General features: G+C 39.4%; 1 long non-coding RNA gene across 1 annotated transcript in view; it reads left to right on the top strand.

Annotated features, from left to right (window-relative positions):
• Positions 1 to 23,925, top strand: part of LOC118627087 — a 247,161-nt gene that overhangs the window by 127,485 nt on the left and 95,751 nt on the right. Inside the window, exon 2 of the long non-coding RNA XR_004959008.1 lies at positions 453 to 520. This is a non-coding gene — a long non-coding RNA (uncharacterized LOC118627087). The remainder of the gene's footprint in view (positions 1 to 452; positions 521 to 23,925) is intronic.

The following is a 23,925-nucleotide window of genomic DNA, read 5'->3' as shown; positions in this document are numbered from 1 at the left end:
TTTCCCTCCAATCACTAGAGCAGATAGAAAAGGGGTCTCGAAGAGATGGTGGCAGCTTTCCATTGGCTGGCCTGTACTTTTACATTTAAAGTAAGCAGGTGGCATCAATGGCTATCTAATGACTAACAGGATAAGAGTGCAATTGATCTTTTCATTAACTGGTTTCCCCAGAAGCAGCCTGCTCCTGCCTCCTGGGTTCAGCTGGGTTGTTCAGTTCCAGGAATCATTTTAGACCCTCTTACTTTTTATCTGAGCTGATACTTAAAGCACACACACTGATATTCCATCTCATCTGAATTCTCCCTCTTGGAACCTCCAAACTGGTAAATGCCTTTATCATTTGAATCTGACTCAAAACAATATTTAACATACATGTGACTGTATCTTCAATCCTACGGACGTTCTTTTCAATGTGACTTTGAACTGTGGGTTTGTTTGTCTTCCTTCTTTAGGTTGCAGACCACTTACTCTAAACACCCCAACTAGTTCTGAAGAGTATGGAGCCTACGTAGATTCTAAGGTAAATGATTCCTTTCAAAATAAGGCATAATGGATTCAGTTATAGTATGAATTCCAGCATTGTGTAAATGTGTTGCCCTTTATATATTGAAGATTTTCTAAGTTATTTCGCCAGGTAATCTCTCAGTAGAGGGTAGAGTCAGGATTCTGGATAGTGCTGAGAGAAGAACTAACTACATCTGGGAGTTCCCTCTCTTCAACGTCAGGTTATCTGTTGCATACTGCACAAGGCTGACTGCCTAAATTTCTTACAGAAGTATTCACGTATTCTCGTGATCATAGGAGACTCCTCCCTGAAGTATGTCAGGACATCACAAAGCACGTAATCAAGTGGAGAGCAATTAGATCTGTCATTTATATAAACAAAGCTCAAAATGATTAGGATGTATTTCTTTGTAGATGCAGGAAGAGGTACAGATCATCCCGCAGAGGCTGCTGCTATCACATGTGGTATCAGACGAGGAAGTACGGGATGAAGGGATTTATAGAGAATGACCTGATAGTATTTCCATTTCTCTGAATCATGGTCTTCATTAGCTTTTCTGCTCCTTAAGTAATTGTATATTCCTGAAGCTATGTATGGATTCTGTGTTAAGGTGGACTGGTACGAGATCTTTAATCTCACCTGTAGCAAAATGATTAATAACCAAGGTTCAGAGCCAACCTAAATTCCAACTGCAGTTCTCCCGATGACTAGCTGTGGCCTCAATTCTCTCGTCCACAAAGTGGGAGCAATGACAGCATCCACTTCCAAGGGCCGCGGCGTAGTAGAAACAATGAGTACACATAAAGCACTTAAAATATTGCCTGGCACCCAGTACACCCTGAATGTACTGACTCACGAGAGCATTTCTATTCTGCCTCCTCACATTGTTTCAATTTTTCCATTCTTCTTTAGTCCAGAAACTCAGTGGTTGTGGGAATTACTAAGGGAACCAAAGTCCCCATTCCCCTTCAGCAGTCTCCCTCCTAAAGGAGATATATTATACCTTTCATGTAAATGCCAGGAAGGAAAATAATTGGCATCCCCCTGCCCTTTGAGTGGACCCCTGGCTAGCCCTAGGTGGTGTGACTGGTGAAGTGACCTAAAAGCAGGGCGCCTGCCAGCCCAGTGCACAGTGTCGCGGGAGACGCAATTAGAAGGCTCCTTGCCATTTCACAAACATGCAAACATCAGTTGGCGTCGAGTTTCAGGAAGCAGAATAAAAGGAAACCTACGAAACAAAAAGCCTTTCAAGAGGATGGAGGCACTGTGCTTCCAAATCACACACGGATGGTTAGGATTACCCTTCGATCTTAATAAGCCCGTTTATGGAGAGAGCATGACTGCACCTCCCCGGCAGCTTTGCCAAGACTCCATGCTTCCACTGGGGTCCCTCCTTCACGTCTCAGAATCAGATCCGCGGTGCTCCTCGGCCAGAGCAAGTCATTGGACTCCCCCCGCCCCCCTTAGCAAAAGCATATTTGTCAAATCTACCATCCCCCCCGTTTCCTGTCGGGATGGAAGGTGACCGATCAGAGAAAACAACACTCTTGGAGGTTAACAGAATCACGCACCACCTGGGTTCAATCCGCAAGTAGTCGGTAGCTGCTCTCTGACTCGGTGTTCTCGTCTCCAAAATGTAATTGGTCACTATTTGCTAAGTTTGTTTTTAAGGTGAACACAATCTTTTAACTCGTGTAGGGATATGGTTTGTTTAACTTGATTTAGATATGTGTTGCAAATGCTTTCGCTGACTGTGGCTATATTTTTATTTTAATAACCCAAATGCAGAAAATGGTATTATAAAGCTGAAACAAGTCATCTGCTAAGCCATTTAAAGACTATTAATTCGAAGAAGAAGACCTAAACTGTTTAATTTAACCATTCTGTTATAATATTGTATCAACAGCAATACTTGGTGTTAAAAACATTTGAAGAGGCAAAATTTGGCAAGTAAACAAAAACAAAAAACGATGTGTCTTCTAAAGAATAGGTATTAATAATAAGTTTTTATTGGAAGAGAACATTATTCATAAAAATAATAGCTACTATTTCCAATATTAATTCTCATCCAAATCTCCGGGTGAATATTCTTTTATTATTCTACTCTCAAAATATAATCCAGTAAATATCTCTTATCTTAATTAATACAATCTTGAAATGATAACTATACCAATATTATTGTCTTAATAAATATAATATTGAATATCACACCACTATAATATTGAAAGTAAGACAAGTAATATCTATGGTAGAAAGGATAATGTTAGCTATTAAGACAATGTTTTAGTGTAATACTTCAGACATTTAAAATTGTTTTATGTTCAAATAGTTCAGTATAACTTTTCTGGGGTCTATATGTTATAAATAAACTTTTATTTCTATGGTAATGTAAGAGACATAAATTAATACTGTCCATTCCTGTAACAGGAAAAGTGTCCCTGTTATAAATGTATGGTGGGATAGTATTTTGGGGTTCTAGTCCCGAATCTGCATCTGAACTTTCTGAGTGACCTTGAGCTATTAGCCTCCATCTGAAGAAATAAAGAAGCATAAAAAAGGAAGGTTGATTTTTAGTGAAAACTTCCAGCCACATATTCTAGGATGCACTACCTCCGTCTGCCCACTCCTCTCACCCACTGATCCCATCATTTCAAGAATAAAAGGAGTCATTTAAAATGGATTCTATTTGCCTTGGCTGGTTTGGCTCAGTGGTTAGAGTGTTAGCCTGCAGACCAGAGAGACCTGGGTTTGGTTCCCTCTAAGGGCACATACCTCGGTTGCAGTTTGTCCCTGGCCCTGGTTGGGTTGTGTGGGTGGCAACTAATCGATGTGTCTCTCTCACATCAATGTCTCTCTCTCTCTCTCTTCCTCCTTCTCTCACTCCTGCTCTATTTGCAAAAATGTTCTTGGGTGAAGATGAAAAATAAATAATAAATAATAAAATAAAATAAAATAAAATAAAATAAAATAAAATAAAATAAAATAAAATAAAATAAAATAAAATAAAATAAAATAAAATAAAATGGATGCTCTTTGCCATCACGTAAACTTTAAAATTATAAAACAGTAGAAAGCAAATTGACTCTTTGGTCTCACCAAAGAAATGTTTGGAGACCTTTTTTTAAAAAGGCATCTAGCCCTGGTCTGTGTGGCTCAGTGGTTAAAGCATCATCCTGTGCATAGAAGGTTTGTGGGTTCGATCCCCAGTCTGAGCACGTGCATGATGCAAACAATTGATGTTTCTCTCTCACATCAATGTCTCTCTCTCTCTCTCTCTCTTTCTCACCCTCTCTCTTCCTCTCTTTCTAGAATCAATGAAAAACATATCCTTGGGTGAACATTTTTTTTTAAGTCATTTAACTAATTTTATTGGGGATCAATGACATGTCCAAAACTGCTCCACAACAAAGCACTATAAAAAGAATATAAAGTGTGGTCCCTGCCCTCCACAGTTTATAGAGGTAAAATCAACATATAGAAAATAAATATTAATATCAGTAAAATATATATGTATGTGCTCATCTCAGTTTTATACATTATGAAGTTCTGATAGAAAAGGTGGGATCCAAGGTGTATTTTAATAATGAATAAAGCTCAGGATATATAAAGCTTCTCTGGGATAAATAACCAGCTGTCCTATATTTATATTATTCCAAGTTTCCATAATGAGCTCTTTGACCAGTGAAAGCAAAGCAAAGGAGTAGTTGAAAGGGCTGGCATTTCACCATAAAAGCTAGGTAAACCCCAGCAAACATGTCTTTCTCTCTTCTGTGCCCAATGAAAGTGCAAATTGTTATCCCACCAAAATCGTAAACTCAACTGGAGTATGAGACTATCCCCTCACATTGCAACTGTGAAGACGGTAGGGCGGGTGTATGATTGTAGCTGAGTTAAGACCCAAATGTTGGGTTCAGGTATAAAGCTCACTGACTAACCCCATGTATCTGAAATAGAAACCCAAAGTCTCAGAGGCTCATCAAGCATAAGCATCCTCTCCCTGAGGACTTCTCCGGAGCTCTCCTGCTGGCCCATCTGCTTTCTTTGGGTTTCTGACCAGCCCCAAATTGAACCACTTGAGGAACAGAAAACTGGTACCATTGACCTTGACAGAGAAACATTTGAGAATGTAGATGAGTCCATTTCATACCTAGTTCTATGAATTAACCATTTCCCATCTGAGGAAAACGAGATCATTTTCATACTAATAATCCAAAAGTTGACTGAAACAAAGAAAGCTAAATTAGATCTTTTTCTTGAAACTCTAAGTTGCAGTATGTTGACCGCAAACTTGAGTATGTTAACAACAATGATAATTAGAGCTACCACTTATTGAGGTTTATTGCATACCTGGCATTGTTATATCCTTTTATATATATATATATATATATATATATATATATATATATATATATATGTGTGTGTGTGTATATATCTTATTTAACCCTTACAAAATTTATATTAGGAAGAAGGTATTGTTCCCAGTTTAAGGATAAAGAAATGAGGCTCAACATTTTAATATAATCAAATGTAACAAGCAGCAACCGGCAGAGCCAGGATTTGAACCCATTTTCTGAGGCCAAAGACCATGCTCTTTCTATTATGTACACTACCTTTCAGACAGTGCTGCCTCCACCTCCCATTGATGCTTTCCTTATATACTCAGGTATACCAAAAAGATTACTGAGTTGACAGTTTTATTGCATGTATGTACATTAACATCAACCAATACTTATTTAGTCCCATGTAGTCAATGAATGTTTTGCAAGCAGATGGACTACGGATTCAGAAAAATCAATGAATATTTGACTAAGTAAGTGAATTATGAAGAGTAAAAGCATTATATGTGCTTTTTCTTGGAAGTAAAGGGAAAGCTATAGTGTTAATAAAACAGACCTAATGCTAATGACTTAGAGTCCCCCCTAAAGTAGAAATCAATCTGACTCCAAGGTTATGTTCATTCCATAAACTTGCCTCCCCATGGAGTTTCTTAATTTTGACATTCAAAATACAGAATCCTGTCCTGGCCCTTTACTTTCAGACTCAGGGCCAGTTTACTTCCTCCTCTTTTCTCATCTGTTATTCGCTTTCTTATTAGGTTCACTTTGCCTTGTTTTCCCATTCTTTGTGCTCTCTCAGACTCCATAACAGACTGTTCTCACTGTCTGGGAGATGTTTCATTGATTTTACCTTTTCTTCCTTGTGTCTGTCAAATCTTCACTCTCTTCAGCTTCCAGAATCTGTAGTTCTGATTTTGCCCAAAGCTTTTCCAATTAATTAAATATGAAACATTGTAATCCTTCTATGGAAATCATCTTTCCTCTCTAGCCAAAGGCATTACCAGTGGTAAAATGTATTCATTTTGTACCTAACAGAAGTTTCAGCCGTTAGATTGTACTTTTTATCGATTTTTCTTTTTCTGGTTAGAGTAGAAATACTATTGTAGAAAATTTATAAATATCAGAACAAGCAAGAAAATAAAAGCCATTGTTCATGCCAGCAATCTTAAGAAAGGCATTGTTAACATTTTGTTGTATTTCTTTCCAGTCTTTTTTATTTTAGCACATATAGTTGTGTTTTAACTTAAACTTTCCTGTCTTGATTTATTTATATTGTGCTTTGTTTTTCTTGAAATTAAACCCTCTAAGATTTAGCACCCAGTTTTCTGGATTCATAAGAGCCAAGTAGCCAAAAGGAGCCAATAACAGGCTTGATGAAGCATTGACTCATAGAAGTCTAAAATTATTCCTACTTCTGGGCTTTTTGCAAAGATTATCTCCTGTACGGTCAGTGTGCACCTCCTGGGTAAGTCTCTTCTTTGCTTCCATCACGTGTCAATTTCCTGTAAATTAAAACCATTCTGTTTTATTTTATAGACACTAAAAAAATATATTAGTATTAGATTATATAAAACATGGCATTATAAGATAATACATCTCTCTTCTTGAGTTCTAAATTAAATTATAGATCTAAAAACAATTTTATGTTCATGTACTGTAAATGCCCTGGGTGGGTTCTACTCCTCTGTTTGTGGGTCCATCTTGATTGTATGGAAGTAGAAATTTTCTTGTTCAACTTGTACCTTTAAGATATCTAGCCTTTTTATCACCCCAGCTCATTTCATCAAGAGCTTATCTGGTGAACATACGTTGACTGAAAACTTAACTTTCTCCATGTGACTCGCTTGACCAATTTAGGGGTTCAAGTTTTAATCATTTAGTTTGTTAGGAAGGACTTTGCTCTTAGATCATTGATATGCACCTCGTTTCTTCCACCTAGTATAAAATGGTGCATTATTCCACCCAGGTTTAGACATTTATCCTGTTAGTTTTGTTTGCTAGTTAAACGTTTAAAGATACTAACCAACTTTTCACTAAAAAAGTATTAAAATAACCTCAGAGGAGAAACAGCTTTACAGTCTTACTGAGCACCTGTCTCACAATTCCCCTGAAACCAAGCATACGTTCAGCACCCAGCACCCAGCGGTAACATGGCTGGCTATTTGTAAATGCATAAATAGTATTCTTGAAGGCATCAATGCTCATCACCAAGCAAACAAAATGACCAACTTATGAGGGCTAAAGATTTTCTCTTGGAAAAGATGCAAAAGCCTTTCCTTCCACAGAAATATATTTCCTTAAATGCTACCTAGGAACCCCTTGCCTATGAGAATTGCATGTCTCATACCTTTTTTTAATCCCTCCCACAGCACCTAAAAGAGATATCAAAGACTATCCAAGTTAAACCCTGAGTCTAGAACTACTGAACAGTATACTCATGTATTAGTAGTATAAATTTTAAAAAGATAAAGGAGTTGAAGTACCCCCCCCCCAAGGATGAGCCTGAGAACTGAACAGCTGTGAGTGTTGAGGTTCCAGGCAGTGGGGGTTCAAGACGACCATTGTGAGGTGTCAGGATAATCAAGACACTGCAACATTTTAAACTGCAGACTTTCAGCATCAGGGCAGATACCCGCAGCAAGAGGTCTGTGTTTTATTGAAGTCTAAACTAATTCCCCTTGTTTTATGCTACTGAATGGTTCATTGGCTTTGGGAGCCTCCGGGGGTAAAGGGGAGAGAAACTAAGTCAAAACTGCAAAGTCTTGTTGAAACTGCGCTAGGTGTGTCTAGCTCTTTTATTGTTATATAATACATTGGGAGAAAAAACATCTGTGGGAATTCCACCCTGACTTACTCCATAACAACTCACAGCTGATTAAGTCAACTTTTGAAACATGCAATGAAAACACAGAGAAAACCTAATTTAATATGCAATAACATAGACAAGTCACCATTTCATTTTCTGGGAACTGTGTTGGCACCAGGATGAGAAGTAGGTGAAAAAAAAAAAAACAGGAATAACAGACTTTTCTGTGAATCAGTTGAGTTTACTGATTAATGAAGAGCCAGACTTTGATGTTAAGAACTTGATGCACAGTGATTATGAGCATGTCCCTCCATAAAGGCTGCCACTTATGAGTTGCAGGGAGGGACTCATAGATGTGCTTTGAGAAAGAAGGAAATAGAAACATTTATGATTTCTGCACCACCCAGCATACACAAAAACACACCCTCACCTAATCCCTGTCTATAAAACTTAATTTATATGGTTGTTAAATTGGTCAATCTCAGGCATGAAACTCTCTATCTGTTAAAGATACAGTGGTTTAGTGCCCTGGTAATTGTGGCAGGCTTGCTGGTTTTTGCTTTTTTCTGGAGCAAATGGTATGAAGTCATAGGGAATCCATATCTCGGAACCTGAAGAATAGCTTCCCAGTCGTTTGTGGCATCATTAGCAGTGTTGTGATATCCCTTCAGGACAAAACACATAAATGTTCTCCTGTCACTTACAATTGTGTCAAGGAGCAAACCAAAATGAACTTGCGAAGTCATGCACCAGCTCAATTTTGGAAGGGGGAGAAAAATCTCCCTTTGAAGGAAATAAAATCAATCCCCGGGTCAAATTAAATTTTGACTACTCTGTGGAGCTTCAATACACAGTTCTAATAACAATCAGTGCTAAGGACTCAACGTGCAGGCAAATAATGTTTCATTGAAAAGAAATTAAATGAGGATTACTTACAGAGAAAGTTTTGATGCTATTTTGTCATTGGTTGAAGTTAAATCGTGCCATTATTGGCTCAGTCATGAACATCTCAATTCTCAGCCTCCATTCCCCCCTACACCCCTTCCCCCCCACCCCCTACCTGCAGCAGGAGCCCTTTGCCTGGCTGGCCTTGTATCTGCATATTATTTAAACCTTGTCATGCAAATGTATCATAAGTGTAGCCTGAAGACTTCTGCCTCATGCAAAATTTAGCTGAAATTCTACTGACATGAAATACTTTGTTATGCACAAACCTTCTGTTTGGTTTGCTGACATTCTTCTTTGTCGGCTCTCATGGTGATTCATTATCTTGTGATATAGATTTCCAAGTATCATCTTTGTATTGATTTTTATATCTTTAATAACCACTCCACAGAAGATGGCTCCACTGGTGTCATTGATCGCATCAAAAATTCAAGGCTTACAGAAATACTAGAGGGCTAATTGGTAGCAGAACATTTCAGACTTAATCGTAATGCAGTCTTAATCTTCGGCACTAAACCTACCTGAAGGTTTCCTCTTGGAGTAGACCAGGGGAAGTTCAGTGCTTCACTGAAAAGCACCTGGTGAGAGCCTGCCAGCACATTGTGGGATGTGGACCACAAACTTGAAAATGTCACCAAACATTCAGAAAATCAGAGCAACCCTCTCATCCGGAGCCTGCATCCCTGGAATGCTCCTTGCTTTCCCTTTCTATCACTTCTGACTCCGCCAAGCCAGGTTTGCTTAGAGGTTGTAGAACCAAAATGGTGAAAGAAAAATGCCCGTAATCCTAAAAGCATGCTCCACCCTGGGATTTGATCAGTTCCCAATTTAACAAGGGAAGGGATGCCTCTGCGGAAACTCAGAATGAACATCCTGTTTGTGTAAATGACTTTCAACAACAAATTTAGGGCCAGCAAGTCTGGAGACCCAGTGTCTGACTTCCTTCCTTCGTTGGCCATCCAGATCTGCTTTAGGTCATCAGAAACCTACAAAAAGGGGAAAGCAGGTACTTTGTGCAAAGCTTAAAAGTAACTTGATTACGAAGTTGGAACTTTCCAAAAATTCTGTATGCACTACTCAGTGCCAGTCACTGTATCAAAGCACAGATGAGTGTAACCTGATACCTGCCAGACGCCTATGGAGAGAAGGGGAAAAGGAGACTGGGCCATATTTGATAACTAACTGGAAGGCAGGATGTACAAGGATGTGGACTTTGCAACTGGCCAGTAGATAGTATATATGGAACCATTCACAGTGGAGCCAGAGGACCTGCTTGCATACTTTGTGACTCAAATCTTTGGAAGGTTAAAACAGTCCAAAATAACCCTTGGACTGGGGCTAAGGCAACCCTGTGTTCCCAAAATCTATTTGCAAAGGTAACAAGAAAGCAGGTATTATGACTACTGGACTGAAAACTAAAAACATTTTTTAGAATTAACATCACTGTGTTGTTATCTTTACCACTGAAAGTGCTTTTTTTCCTATTGATTTAAATATTCCCCTTCCCCTTCTCATAAATACCCATTGCCTTTGTCTCCCAATTGGAACATTATTTGGGCTTCTGCCGAAATTAATAATTCCCAAATAGTTATTCTTATTGATCTCAAATAAACACGCTTTTTGCCTCTTACTTTGAAAGACCTTCTTATTTTAAGTGAACAGAACAAACCTTAATTTTTTTTCCCCACTTCCAACATTGTGCTCTACGGCACCTGGTAGATTGCTGCCCCGCCTCGCTGAAAAATGGTGACATTTGAAATTTCTTCCTCGTGATAATAAAATGTTGCAATGAGTGAAATGTTGAGTATTGGGTATGTTATTGATGCACCCTAAAGGCGTGTTACCATCTACGAGAAGACAATAAAGAAGGAAACCGTGTGGTTCCCGCTAAGGGCACATACTTCGGTTGCAGTTTGTCCCCGGCCCTGGTTGGTCGTGCGGGTGGCAGCCACTCGATGTGTCCCTTTACGTCGATGTTTCTCACTCTCCCTTCCTCTCTCTCCCTCCCACTCTATCTGTACAAAAAAAAAAAAAAAGGAAACCGTGTGTGTGTGTGTGTGTGTGTGTGTGTGTATGCGTGTGTGTCTCCCTGTAAAGTCAAGGAAGTCTTTTAAGAGAAGATGAAAAAGAAAAAGCAATTAAAAAATGTATATACTATAATTTGGGGGAGCAAAGTTTAGAGCACAGATCTAAACATATATGCTAATTCAGCATTATAGCGGTAGCATGAAACACTGAAAGGAATTTGGAGCTTTACAGATGCTTGGAATTAGAGTGAAACTTTAGGAAAACTGGAAAGATGAAAGGATGAGTCAAAGATGAATGCCATAGTGAGACAAAGGCCAAGGTGAATTCTTGATGGTTAGCATTTAGGTACTTGAAACTAGGATTCAAATAATTTTTCAATCACTAGAAATTATAGTTACAAATTTCACGGTGTTTCATTGTAAAAATGAGATGTAATAATCTCATAAACAAAACAATAAATATGTAAGGGTCTATGCAATTAATTTAAGTGTCAGTGCACTATCAGAATGTATTGCTAAGATTATCTTCAAAGTGTTACATTTACAAAATAAGTATGGATTTCAAATTACTTACTTAGGATATGATATTTAAAGAAATGGCAAACACCTGTATGGTACAAATTATATTTCTATTGAAATCATTATTCCTGTGACATAGTCATTCTGCTTCACAGAATTTAGTCACGTATCTGGTCTATAAATACCCATTTGTTGATGGAATTCAATTTGGACTTTTATTGCATCTTCTTTCTTAAACAGGCTACAACTTTCAACCTAGGAGAGCAAAACATTTTCGAGCAATTTTATTACAGATTTTGTTTGTTTGTTTTTTAATCCTCACCTAAGGATATTTTTCCATTGAATTTTAGACAGACTGGAAGAGAGGGAGGGACAGAGACAGAGAAACATTCATGTCGGAAAGATACATCGATTCGTTGCCTCCCACATGAGGGATCAAACCTGCAACCCAGGTACATGCTTTTAACCAGAACCAAACCCGAGGCCCTTTGGTCCATGGGCATATGCTCTATTTGCTGAGCCAACCCTGCCTGAGCCATTGCAGATGTCTTTATTTCATCATTGTGCATCTCCCTGTGGAGCTGCTATCCCACAAAACACTTCCTGATAATCCAGCTTCTCAAAGAATTCATCATCTCAGTTCCCTGCCTTCTCCCTTTACATTTCAGATTTTCTTCCTCTTTTGCTTTCTGGCTATCATTGGCTCTTTTTCTAAGTTTTTACTGCTTTTTCTCCATTTCGCTTCCTGGTCTCTTTTTCCTTCATTCTTTCCTCTTTCCTTTATCGTGTTATTGCCTAAACTGAAACCCAATGCGCAGAATTGTAAGTTTGGTTCCAAAATATTTTTCCTTTGGATATTTTAAATAACAATTCAAGAAGTCCCCCATTGTGGTGCTAAATTCATTTTCCATCTGTTACAAGAGAGGATTATGATATGAAAGGGAACAAAAATTCAACTAAATGCAGATGCTACAAAATGCAGTGAGAATACTTTTTCAAGGGCTGAAAAGATCTCTTTTTTCTTTAACCTTCACCTTTGTTATTCTCCAATATTACAGAAACTATTAAAGTTCTCTGTGTTCCTCAGTATAGAAAAAGATACTTTTGCTCAAGTAAGTTAATATGAAATATGAACATTAATTTTCCATTTTCTATTTTTAAAAATGTTAAAGCACTACAAAAAATATAGGTCTCAACTCTCGATACAGGAGGAAAAAAGTTAAATGTTCAATACTAACCATCTTCCTGTTTCTGAAATTATTTTCTTTCCTTTTCTTAGATAATATTATCTATTCTTTACCACTGTCAGGAAATTAAGTTTCCACTTATTAATACATTATTACTATTAACAATATTTGATTATTGACCAATAAGCAATAGAGTAGACTATACTAAAATTCCACTAATAAAAATGTATGTGGTTAATTTTTCTTTTAAATTTTTTTTAATGTTTTCTTTATTGGTTTTAGAACATGAGGAAGAGAGAGGGAGAGAGAGAGAGACAGAAACATTCATGACAGACATTGAATGGCTGCCTCCTGCATGCTCCCCACTGGGGATTTGGCCCACAACCTGGGTATGTGTCCTGACCGGGAATCGAACTGGCGACCTTTTGGTGCATGGGTCAACGCTCAACCACTGAGCCACACCAGGCAGGCTAGTTTTTCTTTTCATTAACTTTCTCTTTAATAACTGCAAAAACTACAGAAGTGAGAGTTAACAGGGATTACCAGCCACAAGAATTTTTTTAAATGGCCAAGAGATAAAATATGAAAATTTTGATATTTTCAAAGCATTTCATTTTCAGGCCTTTCTCCTTCCGATCACAGCTATTAAATCTCCAGATGGAGGCCCCACCTCTTTCCACAGACGGTACCATCCAATGATGCAATCATCATTGATCTCATCCTTGAGAGCAAATCACAGATGCCTTTCAACTTGCCACTGTGGACTTTATGTAACTTCAGACTGTAAGTCGAATGCCCAGTGGACGAAACTGGCATCCTACCTTTCAGTCAGATAATAACATTACCTGCCATGTCTTGAGCAATCATGATGCTTTTATTTGTATTAACTTGAATTCTTACAAAGACCCAAGATGAGAAATAGTATCATCTTTATTATACAGACGGGAAAACTGAGAATCAGATTTTAAAAAACAATGTTGTCCAAATGTTCAAAAATCAATCATTATTCCACATAGGCTCTCTGCTCTATTTGGTAAATACCAGTGTCCTGCAAAACAGCAGTTTGCCAATGGTTAGTGAATGTTTTTGTTTCCTTTTGTTTTATTTATTATAGTAAGAACATTTAACATGGGATCTAGCCATTTAACTTGGTTTTTTTTTTTTTAATTTTTTTTCTTTATTGATTTTAGAGAGAGAGGAAGAGAGAGGGAGAGAGAGATGGAAACATTGATGAGAGAGAATATTGATTGGCCACCTCCTGCATGTCCCCCACTTGGGATTGGGCCAACAACCTGGGCATGTGTCCTGACCAGGAATCTAAGCGGTGACCTCCTGGTGCATAGTTCGATGCTCAACCACTGAGCCACACTGGCTGGACCCTTTTAACTTATTGTTAAGGGTACAGTACAGTATGGTTAACTGCAGGCATAATGTTGCACAGTTGATCCCTATAATTTATTCACCTTGAATAACTAAAACTTAGGTAGCAGAATCTGTATATTTAGCATCCCCCCCACCCCCGCCCCGTGGATTGGATATGCCTCTAGGGGCTTCAAGAGTCACCCCTTTTACTTTATAAGTGATGAACAACATGATCAGAAACGGGACTAGAAAATGTTTATTACCTGGCTCCTACTAACTTGCCTCTGAATGCCACATCGAACCAGGCCCAACACATGTCCGGACACAGGCTGTAAGCAATGTCTCTGTGCCCTAAGAGTTCCCTGCACAGTTGCTGGAATTCTTACCACTTTAAGATCATCTATCTCGCATGCCTCAGTCAGGTGTGCATGTTACATCCAGTATGAGAAACAGCAGACCTTATGCAGATGTATGGCAACATATGGTCAGGATTTAGCTGAGTGAATACTTGCACCTGGAAATCAAATATCAGCCCAGGCAGACCCCTCCTGCTCGCCCAGGGCAGCGTCCACTCTCGGAGGAGGAAGAGCTGCCGGATCCAACGCAATCCAGATGTCTCCTCCACCTCCTCCTCTTTCCCCTGCCACCGCCCATTGTTTTCTTTGTCCTTTGGCAATAGTTATACGTTTTTAAAGAAGAAAAGGAGCCCAGAAAAGAGAACTGAATATGTTTTTAAAGTAGATCAGACACATCACCCATTGAGAAGTGAGAGCGTTTTTAAAAACAGAAATGAGTTTGTTTTAGTCTTTTAAAAGGTTTTCGTTTCATTCTTTTTTAAAAAATAATGTATCACGTTTTTATAGTAATCTTTGGTGTACGATATAGAACAGTGTCCGTCATGGCTTAATTTTGAGATTGGCTAAGGCAGCTTTTGAGAAAATGCCATCTCAGATGTCACAGCGTGTCAGTAATGTCCCTGGCACCTGCGCCGATTCTGACTTGTACACAGTGCTGTCCTTTCATTGTGTGTTACACTGAAATCGCATGGGCTGCTCCAGGTAGCTCCCTAGCAAAGAATCTTGTTTTATCTTTTCAAAATACTTTTTTTTCACCCTTAGGCATGTCATGTAACCTCTTTGTACTTTAATATCTATACATATATACTTTAGAGAGATAAAAAGATAAAATGTTGTAAATGTGTTGAGAGCTTCTGATCACTCTGAAGGAGTAATTATTAATCATTCAAAGCCTCCCATATAAAGAGAGCTTTAAAACTAAGCCAGAAAGGGGTTGGGGGAAGGACCTGGCCAGGAATGAAGGAGTAAAATAAAATTTAAAATTAGCCAGCAAACATGAATACTTTAAAACAGAAATAAGTAGCTGGTAGCCCAACAAAAAAGAAGGGGGAGGAAGGAAAGAGAGGAAGGAAGGGAGGGAGGGAGGGAGGGAGAAAGGAAAAAGAAAAAAAAAGAAGTTATTTTATTTGTCCATGGTTGTCATTTACACATGGACAAAAATACCCACTTAGAAGCAAACTTAAAGTAATGAGAGATGGTAGCTTTTTTTTTTTTTTTTAATCCTCACCTGAGGATATTTTTCCATTTTTTGTACCGATAGAGTGGGAGGGAGAGAGAGGAAGGAGAGAGAGAGAGAAACATCGACGTGAAGGGACACATCGAGTGGCTGCCACCCGCATGACCAACCAGGGCCGGGGACAAACTGCAACAGAAGTACGTGCCCCTAGCGGGAACCGAACCCGGGTCTCTCCGGACCGCAGGCCGACGCTCTAACCGCTGAGCCAAACTGGCCAAGGCGAGATGGTAGCTTTTGATGACTAATTTCTTCCCCTATGATATCTACAAACGTGGCATGTGACAAAGTTACCAGGAAGTCTCTCTAATCCTTACTCAATCGTTCTGTTACTAGAGACAAGCCTTGTTCATGTTAGCACCGTGCTCCTGTATTATCAATTCTTTAAATATTTGACTTCATGACTCTCTGGTTGGTCAAGATCTAAGAAAGCTATCCATATTCTGAAAAAAAAAAAAACAAGCCTTTGTGTTTATTTTGTAAAACATCATTTACCCATGGGGGAATCGTGAAGAAAATGAACACATAGAAATAAAACAAGTTGTAGAAACTTTGTCTGAAAACGTGACCAAGCGTTGTCTGCAAGCGCGTGTGTCAGACAGGCAGGGGGTGGAGCCTGACGCCCTCCTCCTCCAGCCGCCTCAGTGTCCTCCCAGTGAAACGAAAATGATAATATTCGTGACGTTTCGATCAAGCAGAAGAACACAGGCCAAACACTTGGTACTTGGTCATCTCGTGTTTCACGTCATTTCTTCTTACTAAAATGTTTCTTTCTTCAAAATATTTCTACTGGATTTTTAAAATGATGAGTCCCCACACTAAGAACTTGTAGACAAAGAAGGGCCCCGGAAACCCAGACCTGAGCTGTTGTCTGATTGCAAAATGAGGAAAGATGGCTCTCTGGCCTCTTTTCTTGTCTCGCTGAACTTTAAAGGTGTTTAGAACAATTGAGTCTTATTTTTATTTGTCATGGATTCTCTTTTTGTGAGACAGTTACCTAAATTAATCAGTAAAATATAGAGGCAGCAAACGAACCAGAAATGCAATAATCCCCTGACTGCTGGGCCCTGAACTACTTACTCGCGAGGTGCTGCGGAGGCTGTGGCAGGAGATACGTGTGGGGAAACGGTTTCAGTTCCGCGCGGGGAAGTACCCTCGGTGTCATTATTTATTACCAGTGAGAATAAAAATAATGCCACTGCTCTAATTAAAGAAAATTGTACTGAAGCCAACTTGAAACCTGTTTCTCAGATTTGTCCTGAGAATATGGAAAGGGGAAAAAGTTTTTTTTCTTTCCTTCTCTCTCTCTCTCTCTCACACACACACACACACACACACAGGCACACACACACAATCATATTAGTACGATGCCCCATCAGGAACTCCTTTTTATTTTTAATCCTCACCTGATGATATATTTTTATAGATTTTTAGAGAGGAAGGGAGAGAGAGACATCGATAGGTTGCCTCCTGCACACTCCCCAACTGGGGATGAACCCACACCCCAGGCATGTACCCTGACCTGGAATCCAACCCGAAACCTTCTGGTGTATGGGATGGCTCAACCAACTGAGCCATCCAGTCAGGGCCCTATCAGGACATCTTGAAATGATTGATATATAGAGTTAGCATCTTAGGTGGAAGCTCCCATCAAGAACAAATTTGCAACAGTTGCATTTTTTTCCTTCTCTTGCTTTTCTGCAAACGCCTAATATAAGCCCATAAGAATCCGTCTAGCAAGCTTTCTTTTCCTCTCTGCAGTGCCTTTGCCTTGTCTCCCTACCCCTCCTCACTACCCAGCCCCAGTCTGTACAAACACTCCCTTCCCCAACCCCACCCCATCCCTAGTGGTGTGAAAACAGAACAGCATCTGAGTGTCTGGGCAGCCTATCTGTTTGCTGAGGTTCATTTCAGCGAATCCAGACACCCCACACAGCAGGGGGGAGACTGCTGTATCTGGTAAAACAAGAGCATGAATAATTAAAACTCTGTTATTAATGAACTTCCAGTCGTTATGTAAATGAAACTGATTTCAAGACTAATTTGTCAGCCCGAATTCTTTTTCTGTTCTCCCTTTGTCTAGGACAAGAACTCATCATAATGGACTTGATAATAAAACACGGGTAGACATGCTGTGTGCAGTGCGAGCTGTTAGCGTGGTTAATTGATACAGTTACTTCCAGAACAAGTCTAGGAGGTATTTTGCATGTCTGTGTGTTTAAAAAGCTACTCCTTTCCCCTTCCAAGGGGCTGCCTATTCTTCACACATACCTCATTATCATTTACCTTTTCTGGAGAGTGGCATATGATTACTGCCTAGTAAATAGTTTCTTTTGCAATACCCATGATGTTCAACGACAGCAGAGTTCAAAAAGGTCCAGGGGAGGGGAAGTCTCTAGTCTCCCGAGAATGACAAATAGCCACCAGGGAGAGAAAAAAAATAAAAAAGAGAAAGGGGTACTTGATACAGTTCAAGACCACTAAGTACCAGCCAACCACTGTCCTGCCGCCAAGCCCCACCCATGCTATTGGTGGCACCGTCCAAGTGATGCCCTAATGTCTGTGGTCAGGTGTGTCAGCTACGTTGTTTAGATCCACTGTGTGGTTTTGTGAAATCATTCACTATTAAGTGATAGCTCCAAATACTGCGATCTGATTTCCTAGAGTTGCAACTATTTCACACAACCTAAAAGCAATTAATTCCTTTCACAGAAAGCTTTTCAGCAGCTGTTGACTCGCTGAGACTTGACTGAGCTGGGATCTTTAGATTTGAAATTTGAAAATACTTCTGTACTACTTTTAGGCACATGCATAAATTAGATATCAGAAATTAATGAGTACTTTGGATATTTGATGCATCATTGTATTTCTGTAAGGCAATGTATAAACAAGGCATCAATTTACTCATATTTTGTATATCTGTTACGTTTAAATAATTGATTTTGCTTCCTGTTTATTTAGAAGGAGGGAAAAATTGTTCTTTCAGAAAAATCCTAAAGCTTTTATGGGGCAGATGCTAATAACATGATTCTTGCTAATCTAGACGATTTATTTCATTACTTGAATCTTGCTTCACGGTAATATGAAAAACTGAAACACTTTTCTGGGTCCCCAGACACTGGTGCACCAGCTAGGTAGGCAGATCCCAGGCTGGTTCCTCTGTGCCACTGGGATTGGAGTCGTGGGTTAAGCATTGTTTAGTTCTGTTGTCTGTTATGTTGTAACATTGCTTTGTTAATACTACTGAAGAATAAATAGTACGCTCATCACAGGACGTCTCAGCATCTTCCAGAATAATATAATCAATCCCTCAGGGATCAGTTATTAGAGACTCAGAAAACATTTGCAGCCACCTAAAATGTGTCAGACACTGGGCCACACCGTGGAAATAAAAATTTGCAAAGGGAACAACCATTTTCAAAAAGGGAGAGAAAGGGCAATTTACCGATATTTATAACTTGATGTGAAAAGGTAGGATAGATGCTCCTGGACTTATGATGGGGTTATGTCCAGATAAACCTGATGTAGGTTGAGAGTCTCGTTAAGTTGAAAATGAATTTAATGCACCTGACCTACCAAACATCACAGCTTAGCCTCACCTACCTTAAATGTGCTCACAACACAATATACAGAAAATGCTGGCAATACAAGCCACTGTAGAGTATCAATTGTCTACTCTTGTGAATGCATGGTTGTCTGTTGCTGGCTATTGTCATGAGAGAGTACCATACCTGTGGTGAGCCTGAGAAAAAAATCTAAATTCAAATTTTGAAGTACTGTTCCTACCCAAAAATTATAAGTCAAACCATGTATATAATTTGATTCCTTTTCTCCTGGAAGCATTATGTAACAATCCATGCCTCAATTTCCCAGCCCACTAAAGGCATACAGTAATTCCAAAACATGTCTGATTTTCACGATGTCCAAGTATGTATTGGAGGTGTAGGTTAAATAAATTCAGTTGCCTGCAATTTCTCAGGAACTGATGGGATCCATGGCATTGCAGCTGGGACAGCCTGATTTGACCCTTCTCAAGGGACTGTCCCACACATGTCTGTCAGGCTTGCTTTGAAGAGGTTTCATGCTCATTGTGCTTATGGCAGACCTTGCTAAAACCACTGCTCATTCTCGAATGCGATAAACCCTGGACTTTCTCTATTCCAGTCTAAACCTAACAACATCAAAAAAAACACAAGAGCCCTGGCCGGTTTGGCTCAGTGCTCAGAGCGTCGACCTGCGGTCCTGAGAGACCCGGGTTCGGTTCCCGCTAAGGGCGCGTACCTCGGTTGCAGTTTGTCCCCGGCCCTGGTCGGTCGTGCAGGTGGCAGCCACTCGATGTGTCCCTTCACATCGATGTTTCTCTCTCTCTCTCTGTTCCTCTCTCTCCCTCCCACTCTACCTGAACAAAAAAATGGGAAAATGTCCTCAGGTGAGGATAAAAAAAAAAAAAAAAAAAACACAAGAAACCCAGTGATAAGTTAAAATAGGTGATAATATGTAACATACCACTTACACGCATACATGTGTGTACACACACACCATATCTTCCTACTTTCCATGACCATAGGGCTCCTGGGGCTAGCTAGCAAGTCCGTTCATTCTAATTCCTAGCCAACTGCAGAAGTCCTAAAAATAAGTAATCTGAAATGAAAGTCAATTAAACTATGTTACTTCTTTGTGAAGTTAAAAAAAGAAAACACACATAAGTACTAATCGAGATTAATTATGGTATATTCCGAGTCCTGTTCTTATAAGCTGGAGAATTCCTCAATCACTGTAGAGAATCCCACAAGGGTGTTACTATTTCTCCTTTAAGGATAGTACTGTCTTCCTCTCTTTCTTTACACCAGCCTCTCCCGAGGTAGCTGCCACCTCGCAAATGAGCGGCAGTAAAAAAACAAAAACCAAAACAAAGACTGGAGGAAAGTTGGTGTCCTGCATGATGTGGACAATAAGATAGCTTATCTTCGTCCCTTGGTGTGACCTGAGGTTACCTTACTCTGGGGCCCCTGCTGTAGACACACGTCATCACTGTTCCTCGGTGCTAAAGGCGGCCGTGGCTTTGAGGGGGGCAATGCAGCACCCCGGGGGATTCCTGAGAAATCTTTCCTGCGGATGTTCAGTCACGTAAAAGAACGTAGTTCGAAAATAATAAGCAGCTGGAAAAGAACATGGACCAATTAAGAATTTCAAACAAGTAGCATCCAACTAAATCTCTTCCCCTTCTTTAAAATGAAGTGGAAAAAAAATTAAGAGGAAAAAGAAATGCCGCTGCTATTATCGAGAACCAAAAGCACTAACCAAGAGATTTCACAGCGCTGCAGTCAGAGCTGGGCTAATGAATATAAGTTACCTTAGCCGGTTTTAGCTGACTTTGAAATTAAAGTTCCAAAGCCTGGCACGCAGGGAGAGCTGGACTTGAGCAAAATGGACTTAATAAACTCCATTGTGTGGTGAGATCCCTAGTGAGATTCCCTGCCCATCCATGACCAATCGGTATTCTTTTTTCAGTGACTGGTACTTTTGTGAGTAAGATGGGAGTTTCTGAGAGTGATTAGCACTTTTCACCACTGATTGACAGATTCAAACAGAAATGAGACAATGGGAGGAGTCGTTAGGAATTCAAATGCAAGGGTAGTGTTTGTAGGCTTTGCCACTGATTTTAATAGAGAAGAAATATATGTGTAAGAAAAAGAAATTAATGTCTAAAATGTTAACTTATGAAGTATAAATTAATCTTTTCAGTTTTGAAAATTTTTTCATAATTGAAATGAATCAAAAATAGGAAGATGAGACAGCAATGTTTTAGGCATCTTTTTCTAGAAATTTCCCATGTAAGCTGTGGATATTTAAGATCTTATAGAAATCCTCAGTAGTAAAGGTTTAGATTTGGTTTTCTCTGAGATTAAAAATCTTATAGAAAAAAGCAAGTATTGTTTTTCTAAGGAAAGAAATATGAGGAAGCTCTCCATTATATCCAGGGAAGGCTCCTTAGGGAAATAATTATGGTGAATGATACTAGCATTGACCAGAAATTGATAATTGGCCACAAATAATTAGAGTAGAATATCTTTAGTGGTGTAAGTTATGCTAATAGCTCAGCCTTGTCCCTAGGTGCTGATGTTGGTTTCTTATAAGTAATTTTGTTTTAAATTCACATTATAAATTTAGCATACTGTATTTGCAAATTTAATCTTACTTGGCATCAAAGCAAAGGCACATAATACAGAATTAAGCAAACCTAATCAAAGAAGAAAAATAAGAGGCATATCATCATTTTTCAGGATGTTTTGGTTAGAGTTGACTTCTTATGAGACACAAAGGTTTCTGTGACAATACACACAAATTGTGTGTGTGTGCGCGCGCGTGTGCACATTTATAAAAACAACTAGAGCAGAGCAAAATATGTGACTGGAAGTCGCCTTACAAATTTGAATGGAAACATTTCCAGTACCTCCTAAGTTGTTAATGTGTAAGGGAAGATAGAATAAATCCAATACCCTGTGCATGAAATGATCACTGCATCAGATTTTCATGCATATCTTGTGTGTAGCTCAGCATTCAAGCTGCATTTTTTGAATATGTTGTGACTAATTTATGCCAAGTTTTCATCAACCTAGCATTTTTCATTTTTCAATTGACATACAACGTTCTGTAATTTGTATGCTCAGTATGTTTAATACACTGAGAGAGCAAGAGAAAATTCAAGGCATCACAATAACAAAAATAAATAGTCAGGGAACCTCAGTGGAAGTCAGAGGTCAAGAAAACAAGCCCAGCCCAGTGAGTGGTAGTGTTAGGATTTGTGTGGGTCATTAATAAGCCACACTTTTTCCATATCCAGAGATGATTTCTGACCTTCTTCTTTGACCAGTCTACCCACTGCCTGCCCTTCCATTTCTCTCCAAATGTCAACATACTCTGTCAGTGGTTCTCACGCTTTCACAGATTGTAATCGGCACGGCATCAAGAGATTTTTCTAAGCTTTCTAGAAGATTCTAATGTGCAGCAAAATTTGGGAAACACAGCTGTATATGCTTTCTGCCTCGGTGTTCTCTAATTTGGTCTGAAAAGACACCAATGTTCTCTCCTAGACACCGTTAAAAGAACTGTTTCTCTGTCTGCAGTGAATTCAGGCACATAGCTCCTTGATCTGCTGTCTTTTCTGAGAAGGATCATATCACTATACTCTGCGTCTCTGCCGAAGTCGCTCAGCCTCTCATCCACTCGCAGCCTCTTTCTTATTTTTCTTTTTATACTCTCTCATCCCCGAAATTACTGCAGATCAACTGTTATCCCTCTGAGTTTTCCGCTCTTATTCAAGTTCCTATCTTGAGCTATCTTTGGTATCTTACTGCCAGTTTAAGCATAAAAAAACGTTCCTTTTTTAATGTTACCTATTTCTTTCTCTTTATCCAAAACCCACAGGCAGAATCTATTCCTTTCTTCAATTTTCATCCAAGAGCTAAGTTAAGACCCTTAGTGATTTTTTATCTCATTACGGTGGACTTCTCTGTTTCAGACTCTAGATTCCTACTTGTCTCCTCCCAACAGACTAACTGCCTTCCTGTGCAAAATGCTACTGTCAGACTTCTTGTCATTTCCGATGCTTGTTCTGAACACCTCATCATTGTGTCTTTGAACACAACCCATCCAGTTCATCCCCTTGTTCTCTTCTCCCAGTGACACCCCCCCCCCCCCCCCCCCCCACTCCCCAGTCCCAGGCTAGAGTTGTGATTATAGGTCTGGAAGAGATTTTGCTGAGAATTGATAGCAACACTTAATAAATGCGTATGCACCCAGAAGGGCTGTTCCACAGCCGAGCTGACCAAGAGCCTCTCTAGATTTCCTGCGATTACGACAGGCCTTGGAAATGCATGTGTTCCTTACCCATGTCGTTCTTCCTTCCCTCAACCCATTTTACCCAGACTCACGTGGCTAACGCTGAGCCAGGATCATCCCCAGAGCCAGGAGGAAGAAACAGAAGCGGTGCTTACACGCATCTACGTCTGTGTTCTGTTCTGTGTCAGATCATGCAAATTGTACACTTGTTGGGAAAATTATTTCAACAAATGGATGCCCTCTTGCCTTCCATCTCGAAGGCCTGATTCCACATAAACTAAACTTCGTAAAGTGCACGGTCAGCCCCGATGCTGTCTCCCAGTTCTCCCACCCACCGTTTCCCTTCCCATCAGGTTCCACACCCAGCAGCTTCCTGCCTCCACACTCGCCTTTCTCGGCTCCATTAACCTCTTTTAAGGTCTGTATCTCGTTTGCCAGGTCATCATCTTGAATTTTTTCAACTCTCTCTTGAAAAATGTATTTCTTGTAATGACACTTTTCTATGATAGATTTTTCAAATAAGTCTTCTTTCAAAGGAAACAAACAAGCAAATTAACAAATTTAAATTAGAGAAATTTATTTATTAGATAAATAAATTAGATGAATAAGAGTGAGAGAACCCTATCTTCTGTCTAGGTCTATTGCGTTTCTAAACGATTTAATACCTATGTGCTACATGATTGTATATGCCAAGTCGTGGATGTAGACATGAGTCCCAAGTAACACGCAAGGAGAATAACTGCTTGATAACCGAAAAGTGAGATTTGGTTGTCACAAAGCAACTTAAAAACATCACAAAGTGTGT

The sequence above is a fragment of the Molossus molossus genome, unplaced genomic scaffold, assembly GCF_014108415.1.
Source record: "Molossus molossus isolate mMolMol1 unplaced genomic scaffold, mMolMol1.p scaffold_m16_p_12, whole genome shotgun sequence".
Classification (NCBI taxonomy): domain Eukaryota; kingdom Metazoa; phylum Chordata; class Mammalia; order Chiroptera; family Molossidae; genus Molossus; species Molossus molossus.
This window is presented reverse-complemented; position numbering and strand designations above follow the sequence as displayed.